Source organism: Malaclemys terrapin, chromosome 13 (genome assembly GCF_027887155.1).
Source record: "Malaclemys terrapin pileata isolate rMalTer1 chromosome 13, rMalTer1.hap1, whole genome shotgun sequence".
In the NCBI taxonomy this organism is placed as follows: Eukaryota; Metazoa; Chordata; order Testudines; family Emydidae; genus Malaclemys; species Malaclemys terrapin.
This window is the reverse complement of record NC_071517.1, coordinates 38,080,804-38,089,797: the sequence shown is the minus strand read 5'-3', so window position 1 is coordinate 38,089,797 and position 8,994 is coordinate 38,080,804. Positions and strand designations below refer to the sequence as shown.

General features: G+C 49.5%; 1 protein-coding gene across 2 annotated transcripts in view; it reads left to right on the top strand.

Moving 5' to 3' along the window:
* Nucleotides 1-2,879: 2,879 nt before the first annotated feature.
* LOC128847240 (butyrophilin subfamily 1 member A1-like) overlaps nucleotides 2,880-8,994 on the top strand; it is an 83,622-nt gene continuing 77,507 nt past the window's right edge. The window contains exon 1 of one of the 2 annotated variants that reach the window (XM_054046618.1): nucleotides 2,880-2,932. The gene's annotated coding sequence lies outside the window, so the exon portion shown is untranslated. The remainder of the gene's footprint in view (nucleotides 2,933-8,994) is intronic. The other variant, XM_054046620.1, reaches the window with a different exon arrangement.

Here is an 8,994-nt window from a genome sequence, read left to right as displayed (position 1 = left end):
GAATGCTGGAAAAAACAAAGACTTTAACTGAGGAGACTGGTCCCAGGCTTGAGAGAGAAGCCTGTGTATTAAGAACTGGAACATCCAGTGAGGTGTGAGAAAACTGCTTAATCTAAATACTGCCTAGTGTAATAGGGTTTCAGATTTAGACTGTGTGCTTACCTTTTATTTTCTTAAATAACTATCTCTGACCTTTTATGCCTACCAGTTATAATCACTTACAATCTCTTTCTGTAGCTAATAAATCTGTTTTATATTTTACCTAAAACAGTGTGTTTTGGATGAAGTGTTTGGGAAATCTCAGATCAGTTTACAAAGGCTTGTGTATGTCCTCTCCACACTGAGGGAGGGCTGAACTGGGTAATAAACTTACACTGATGAGGCTTCTGACCAGGGCAAGACAGTACAGTTCTGGGATGCAAGGCTGGGGAGCAATTGGCCTGTAGCTTTCTCTGTGTGATTCATCAGTGGCTCAGGGAGCATTCATGTAATCTAGCTGGGTGTGGAGTGCCACATGCTGTTGTGCTGAGTGATAACTGCACCTGGAGGGGTTTGCTGCTTATCACTAACAAAACATTGAGAGAGACAGCCCAGGCTGGAGAGTTAAGGGGGCACTCCAGGGATTCTGTCACAGTAGGGACCTTGGGGTTTTTTTCCACCTAGCTCCACAGCATGGGGTGTGAGTTGCCTTGCTAGAATCATCTGGGGGTATCTCACCAAAGGCATTCCTTGCCATTGCAGGGGTCTTGGACAGTGGTGCATCCCAGTCCCGCCAATTCCCGGCCTGTGGCAGACAATAGATTAGTCTCCAGATGGTTGTAATGCTTTAGTCTAATCGAGATGATTGGGCTCTTTGCAGAGGTAATTTAACTGGGTGGGGTATAGTGGCCTAGGATGTGCAGAAAGTCAGATTACAACATATGCCTGGTGAGGGATCATTGAAAAATTCATGAGCTGCTGAATATTTTGCCGTTGAAATGCGTGTAATCCACTGCATGTAGAATGGTGAGATTTTATTGTATGTTTGTTACTAGGGTGACCATATTCCAGGTGCCCAAAAAGAGGACACTGATGAGGGGTGGGAGCTGGGGGGGAAAATAAGGGGGTAGAGTTGATGGTGCATGAGGGGGTGCAGTGGGGGTATTCATGAGTTGAGGGCCATGTCAGTCGCTGTCACAGTGGCAGGGTGGCTGGCAGAGTCAGGGGAGAGACCCGGGCCTGAACGTTGGTGGAGCCAAGCCCCCCTGGCTCTGAATTTGCTGGAGCTGGGGCACCACAGGCCCATATAACTCGCTGCCCCTGCGAGTGGTGGCTGGTCACGCTGGACTGACTTCGTTTCCAGCTGTATTGAATTGTACTCAAAGGTGGCTAAAAATGTGTGAAATACATTGTTACCATTTCTTCTTCCCATCCACAATTGCTGGGGTGGCCACCGGGGTGTTCATAGGGTGGGACCTGCTCATAGGCAGCAGGTATAATAGGCCGGGGCAGGCTAAGCCTCCCCTGGCACAGCTGCAGCTGCCGGTTGCAGGTTTGCACAGGGAAGTTTTTGCTTATTATTATGCACCATGCAGGTTCCAGGACCGCTGAGGTGTCATGTGCTACTCAGCTTCCTGGGTTCATCAGTGATCTCCCTGGATGTGAGCTTTTCCCATGGGGTAGCTTGGGGTCTCAGACAGGGAGGCACAGCGTGACACAGCTGGGGGGGCTCCAGCTGGCCCAGGGCTCTTCCCACTACCCATAGAGCTGCTTCAAGAAACAGTGTCTGAGGGTTTGACTGTACTAAGGCGGGAGGTTTCTCTCTCTCATTGTACAAACCTAGTGTGGACAAGGCAAGTGATAGTTTCACCTTAGTGTAACTGGGCAAGAGGAACTATGGGGGATGGCTCGGCAGACTCGTGTTCACCTTGATTAGCTACACGGAGGTGAAACATCACTAGCCTCATCGCTAGGCTGTGAATCACTTTGCCAGAAGCTGAGAATGGACAGGGGATGGATCACTTGATGATTCCCTGTTCTGTTTATTCCTTCTGAAGCACCTAGTATTGATCACTGTTGGAAGGTGATCATCCAGTGATCCATTCCCTGTTGCCCATTCCCAGCTTCTGGCAAACAGAGGCTAGGGACACCATGCCTGCTCATCCTGGCTAATCGCCATTGATGGACCTGTCCTCCATGAACATATCTAGTTCTTTTTTGAACCCTGTGATGGTCTTGGCCTTCACAACATCCTCTGGCAAAGAGTTCCACAGGTTGACTCTGAGTTGTGTGAAGAAATACTTCTTTTTGTTTGTTTTAATCCCGCTGCCTATTAATTTCATTTGGTCATCCGTAGTTCTTGTGTTATGAGAAGGAGCAAATAACACATCCTTATTTACTGTCTCCACTCCGGTTAGGGTGACCAGACAACAAGTGTAAAAAATTGGGATAGTGGATGAGGGGGTAAAAGGAGCCTATATAAGAAAAAGACCCCAAAATCGGGACTGTCCCTATAAAATCAGGCCATCTGGTCACCCTAACACCGGTCATGCCTTTATAGACCTCTGTGATATCCCCCCTTAGTCATCCCTTTTCCATGCTGAAAAGTCCCGGTTTTATTAACTTCTCCTCACAGGGGAGCTGTGCGGGGAGCTGGCTGGGATGCAAGTGGGGGCAGCGGCTTCAGTGAATGTTACTGAGCATGTTCCGGTCCCTGCAGCCTGCTCAGGAAACAGCGAAGTTGTAAATACCTACAAGTGGGGGAGTCTCAGAAATCATGTGACCGCAGCTCAGCTGTTTTCTCCTCCCCGCGGCGGAAGTCGCAGCCAGCCCAGCCTCCGCTTCGTCCTGCAACACAGAGCCTGGCAAGGGGGACAGGGGACCCGGGACCCCACTGCCCGCCCCAGGCCTGGGAGGGGGCGTGAGGAACCCAGGAGCTGCCGAAGGAGCAGAGGTGAGGCTGGAGGCGGATGTGGGGGTGGAACTGGTGTGGGAGCTGGGGCAGATGGGGGGGGGGGGCAGTGGTGCAAGTAAAATTATTTTCTCCCCCCGGTCCTCAGCCCCCCCGACGTTACCTGGGGCGGGGGGAGGGAGCTGGGAGGGGTAGGGCAGACCGTGCCTGGAAGGGCGGGGGCAGGTCCGGGGTTTTGCTCCTTTCCCCGCTAGGAGGGGCAGCCGCTGTACCGCTCCCAGCCCCCCCCCCCCCCGCCCCACACACTTTCTCTTTCTCTTTCTCTTTCTCTTTCTTCTGAGGGGCCGGGGGCGGGTCGGTGTCTCTCCGGTGCGGGCTGGTGCAGCCTGACCAGACCGGTCTATTGTTCGGCTGGGGGGGTTGGGGGGGGTAGAATCGAGGTGTCAGATCTGGGGGCAGAACTGCTGGGGGGGGGGGGATTGATTTGAGGGTTGAGGCCGGGCAGAGGAGGGGGTGGGAGCTTGTGCCCTGGGGCAGAAATCACCTTGCTCGGTAAAGGTGTGGGGGGGCAGCTAAGTGTGACACACACACCCCGGGCCCGGCAGGGGGAGTTCAGACATTGACACCCCAAAACCCAACATCATCTTGTTTTATTAATCTCCTGCTCTGGGGGGCTTATTGCATGATCCTTGGGAGTCGCGGGGCTGACTCGTTAGTTTTGAGCAGTGCAGGTTACCAATACTGCACCTTTTATAGAAGCCTCCACTTCTCTATTCCCACCAGCTCAGCTTCAGGGCCGGAAACACCTACCTGCTCACAGCAGCAGCCAGAGCATGTTCCTGAGCGTAGGGAAGTGAAACTGTCCAGGGGAGCCAGCCAGGGCCAGGAGCGGCACCAGGGTTTTTGCCGCCCTAGGTGGCAGCGCTCCTCCTCTGAGCATTCGGCGGCGGGGGTCCTTCCACTCCGCGTCTTCGGGGCACTTTGGCGGCGGGTCCCGGGGCAAGTGAAGAACCCACCGCCTAATTTCCACCGAGAACAGCAAAATGCCACCCCCCAAATCCTGCCACCCTAGGCAAACGCCTAGGGTTGCCTAGTGGAAGCGCCGGCCCTGGCCAGGGCCTCGGGTAACCCTATGGGATGTCTCCAGGATGAAGTTACTGGTGCCGTCGCTCTGGTGTATTGAGGAGAACCTGTTGCTCTAGAGTGTGGGTGCAATTTCTGCCCATCTGCATCCCCGTGGCAGGAGGGAGCCGTTACGTCCGTCCCCTGCCTTCAGTGTAGACAAGGTGCGCAACAGAGAAGCCTCAGGCCAACCAGACAGCTGGCAAATTCTAGGGCAGGGCCAGTGTAACCCAGGCCTGCTGGGTATGGTGCTCTGTCCCATGTAGTGGCACCTAGACCACTTAGACATGAATGAGTGTGCTACAGTGCTGGCTAGGAGCCCTGTGGCTTTTAGCTCATGCGGTGGAGGCTCAGGCATTTAGCTCCAGAGGTCCGGGGTTTGTGAGCGTTACCCCAGATCCACTGTTGTTAGAATTGAGAAGCCCTTTCTGTTTAAATGATGATGTTTCTAAGCACTCTAAACTCGGCATGTATGCTTGGATTGCTTTGAAATTTGATGTGTCTTATAGGGGGCTGGGAGGGGGCTGGAGATCCAAAATTGGGGTCATTTGACCAAGAGTTTCCTAAGATACAGCCCCCGCTCCCCTGAAAAAATAAGCACTTTTCTTAAGGTTGGTTGATTCTACCCACAGATTTCTGCACACACATGGGGATCAAATCGTGGCTGTGAGCGGGCCCTAGAGGGTCCCTCTGACAGTCAGCCCCAGCTAGTGTGTGGCACCCATCACCCCTTAGGAAAAGCTATATTAAAAAAATGCTACATTCAATAAAGAGTTAATTTCTCCTGGTAGGCTGGAGCCTAATGACCACACAGCAAAAGAATTACACTGAATGCATGCAGAGTATGTATGAGAACTGCTCACCATCTAGTTTTCATACCCTAGGACAGTGGCTCCCAACCTTTCCAGATGACTGTACCCCTTTCAGGAGGCTGATTTATCTTGCCTACCCCCAAGTTCCACCTCATTTAAAAACGACTTGCTTACAAAATCAGACATCAAAATACAAAAGTGTCACAGCCCCTAGTACTGAAAAAGTGCTTCCTTTCTCATTGTTACCATATAATTATAAAATAAATCAATTGGAATATAAATTTGTACTTGTATTTCAGAGTATAGTATATAGAGCAGTATAAACAAGTAATTGTCTGTATGAAATTTTAGTTTGCGCTGACTTTGCTAGTGCTTTTTATGTAGGCTGTTGTAAAATTAGGCAAATAGCTAGATGAGTTGATGTACCCCCTGGAAGGCGTTGGCATACCCCAAGGGAATGTGTAACCTCAGTTGAGAACCACTGCCCTAGCTGGCTGAGCAGAACTTAAGAGTGGCTAGTAAATGGAAGTAACACTTGTGTATTATAAATTCAACACCTGCTGCTGGCAGAAATCTGCAAATGAAACCTAGGTGGGTTGTCTGTATAAAAAGGGACTTTTTATGTTGGGGAAATGTAATTGGAGTACAGCAGAAAATTGAGAAGGTGCGCATGCTATTTTAGAAAAAAGAAATGACAGATGTGTCTGCTGACAGTTCTGTATATGTACCTGGGCTATTCTATATGTATCGCACGCACACGACATTCTGTCTCCTCCGAAGAGTAAAACTCCCCAGCCTGAAAAGAGTTCTTTCCCCTCATTGTTCTGTTTGTTGCCGTGTCGGGGATCTGGTGGGTATTCCCAATGATTCAGTGTATTGTTTTCCAGAGACATCCCTGCATTGTGCCTGGTGAGCAGTAGCCTTTATTTCAGAAGTGCCCAGACTGTGGGCACGCTCCCCTAGTGGGGCATGGAGGAAAGTTGGGGGGGTGGGGCATGGCAGGGCCTAGGCCAGCCCCCAGGGGGCAGGGAGAGAGCACCACCCAGCCCCACTCTGCTCCCAACTCTGCCCCGGTTCTGCCCTTAGCTACATCCCCGGCTCCAGGCCCCGCCCCCCAGCCTCAGCACAGCCCCACCCCATGCCTCAGCCCCTGGCTGTGGCCCTGTTTCTGGGGGGTGCAGACAAAGGTAAGGGGGGGGCATGGCCCTCAAAAGTTTGGGGACTGCTGCTTAATTTGGAGGAATGCTGATGTTAGACGTGGGATGTAGTTCATATGAACGGTAATAGTTCCAACCTGTGTTGTCTTATGCCAAGATCACTCTGTAGTTGACTATCCTCATGTTACTTTATAATATCTCCTTTCAGTTACAGATTGACTCCTGCCTGAGAACAGATATGGGCTGGGCTTCGATCTTTACCATAAATGCCAGATGAGGAACAAGATTTTTTTTTTTATGGGTTTGCTAAGGGAAGTTTCGTTCTGGGAGTGAGGTGAAAAAAGAGTTGAAAAACAAAAGAGTCAGTCAGGTTTTGTAGAACAGCAAAAGAGGCTCCTCAAACCTGTTACCTTCATCTGATGAGGGGTACCTGGAAAAGAGTCTGGTGGATAATCAGCTGAACATGAGCTCCCTGGAAAATAAGTCTGCTGCCGCCATGGAAACTTACCTTTCGGTAGGACTGTGTGTGCGTCTTTAAGGGCTGAATGACTGTCCTGTTCCTGTTACTTCTCCACGTTTATTTTCTGAGTGGGTCAAAGCATCAAGAGAGAGACACTTTTGTTGAGTGGAAATCAAACCAAACCCTTCAATTAAATCTGTAAGGAGAAGCGACTCTAAATAACTAATTATACAGGCTCATAAACTGAAAGATTTGCTTGCAATGGGAGAGAGGAGATGAAGATTTAAGAGAAGCTGCAAGAACCAATGAGATCATGAAAACACTGGGAAACTTCTGCCTGGGATCCATCGGATAGGTGAGCTTTGGTTACTTCTTAATTGTTGTTGTTATTATTTATTTGCATTGTAGTAGCACTGGGGAACCCCAGTCATGGTCAGGACCCATAGTGCTAGGTGCAGTACCAACACTGGACCAAACAAGCCCTATTCTTTGGAGTTGAGCACCCCCGTTCTCCCTCTGGGGTGTCTGGACCCTGATTGTCATGATACCATCTATTTTTTTTTTCTTTTTCAATTCCCCCCCCCCTTTTTCTCTCTCCCACCCCAAAAGAAAACCTCAGTAGAAGTAGTTTGCATAAAGACAGATGTTCGAGCAGAGTTGAAGTTCTCAGGGGAATAAGCAGAGGTGTGTATTTATTTATCATTATTATTATATTATTGTGGACTAAGGTTTTCGGGGAGTTGAGGTGTGAAAATTTCAGTTCTACGGTTTTTTGTTTTTGTTTTTTCCCCTGGTTGAATAGTATTGGTAATTGTCTGCCTAGCGTTGGGATAGCTATTTTTAAAATATATTTTATATCTTGCCATTAAACACAAATAAACTTAAATACACACATCCCAGGGATTGTCACTCATAAATGTCTCTTGCTGCGAAGGCAAATCCGCTAGAAATGGCTGCCCCTCACCATGGCTATTGGAGAGACATGACCACTGGATTGTAATGGTTCCGCCTTTAGAAATTGATGTTTTCTCCTCTTTCACAGTTATTTTGGGGAGTCTGGGGTCCCTTTCCCTTTAGAGGAACTGGTACCTTCCAAGTCTGGGCAGCTTCTACAGTAGACAGTTTGGGTGGGAAGTGTGACTGAGTCACAGGCCCGAAGCTCTGGAACTGCTCTGTATGAAGCCAGCCGGGACTCTGGGTATTGTGACTCCCCTCACGGCACATTGCCCAGGGCAAAGAACCTCTTCGACTATGGCCTTCCTGGGACTGACCTCAGAGCATTCAGCATTCCTGTTCACACCGTACACTTCCCCTTGGCGGGTTCACCTGGACGGGCCCCTGGGGAAGACAGAGAGCCCTGCACACCAACTCTGGAGTCAGCAGTGACTCTCAGCCAGCAAGTAAAACAGAAGGTTTATTAGTCGACAGGAAGCCCGTATAGAACAGATCTTGCGAGCACAGAAATCAGTGACTTTCAGCACTGTGGGGACCCCAAGCTGGATGTTTCAGACTTTCCCCCACCCCCACACACAAGTCCCCAACAGCAGACTGCTGTGACCTCCCACATGCCTGTTGCCCCTCCTCCTGGTCTTTGTCTTGCTTCCTGGGCAAAGTGTCACCTGGTCACATCCCCTTCCTGGTTTTCAGGTTAGGAAGGGCACCGTCCATCCCTTATGTGCAGGCAGCTGGAGCAGCTTCACCTGCCCCTGAGGGCCTCAGGAAAAGTCTCACACCCTTATTCCCACCACCTAGGCATTGGTGTAATACACAGGGAAACTGAGGTGCACAAAGTGTTCATGCAGAACAGTAAGACTCTCATACAATATAACAAGTTCCCCCACTTTGTCACAGGGAGTTTTGCTGTAACCATTTACATTTTCTTTTGGCTGGGATAGGTGCCTGCACCTTAGAAAGGTCTGGCACTGGCATGGGTTTCTGTGGAGATTTTGGTTTTTGTCTCTAAAGTGGATTAGGGTATGGTGGACATACCAGATTCAGGATCAGTTATGCCACTTGTTCTTTTCATTATTGCATCTGGCTCAGTTGACTTAAAGATATCAAAATGGCTAGCTGGAATTTCAGGTTGCAAAGACGTTTGGTCTGTCCTGAGATATATTGATATTTCAGATTGCCTCCTTACGGGCCTTCACAGCAACTTCTATAGTTCCTTGGGCTTCTTGTAATAAGCGGCACAATTGCGGATGGGTCTATGACATGTCCGGCTTACTTATTTTTTGGTGAACCGTTTGTAACTGATTTTCCTTTTTCTTGCTCTGGTTCATTCCTTGTTTCAATCTTTCAATATTTAATCCCTTATCAGAATTTTCACCAAGACTGCCTGTGACTTTCGCTTTCCTTGCCTCACTGCTGACTGTTTTCAGATTCCCTTTCCTTCCTTCCCCCCCCCCCACACAAATCTTCTGTGTCTGTGTTTGATTCTTCCTCTATTCCTAACTCCCCAAATTGTTCAATTTTCATCTGCTCTTCCTGTCTGATTTTAGCTCTCAGTCTGTAAGTGGGGGTGAGATTCTACCTCTGCTTATTGTCGGTTGT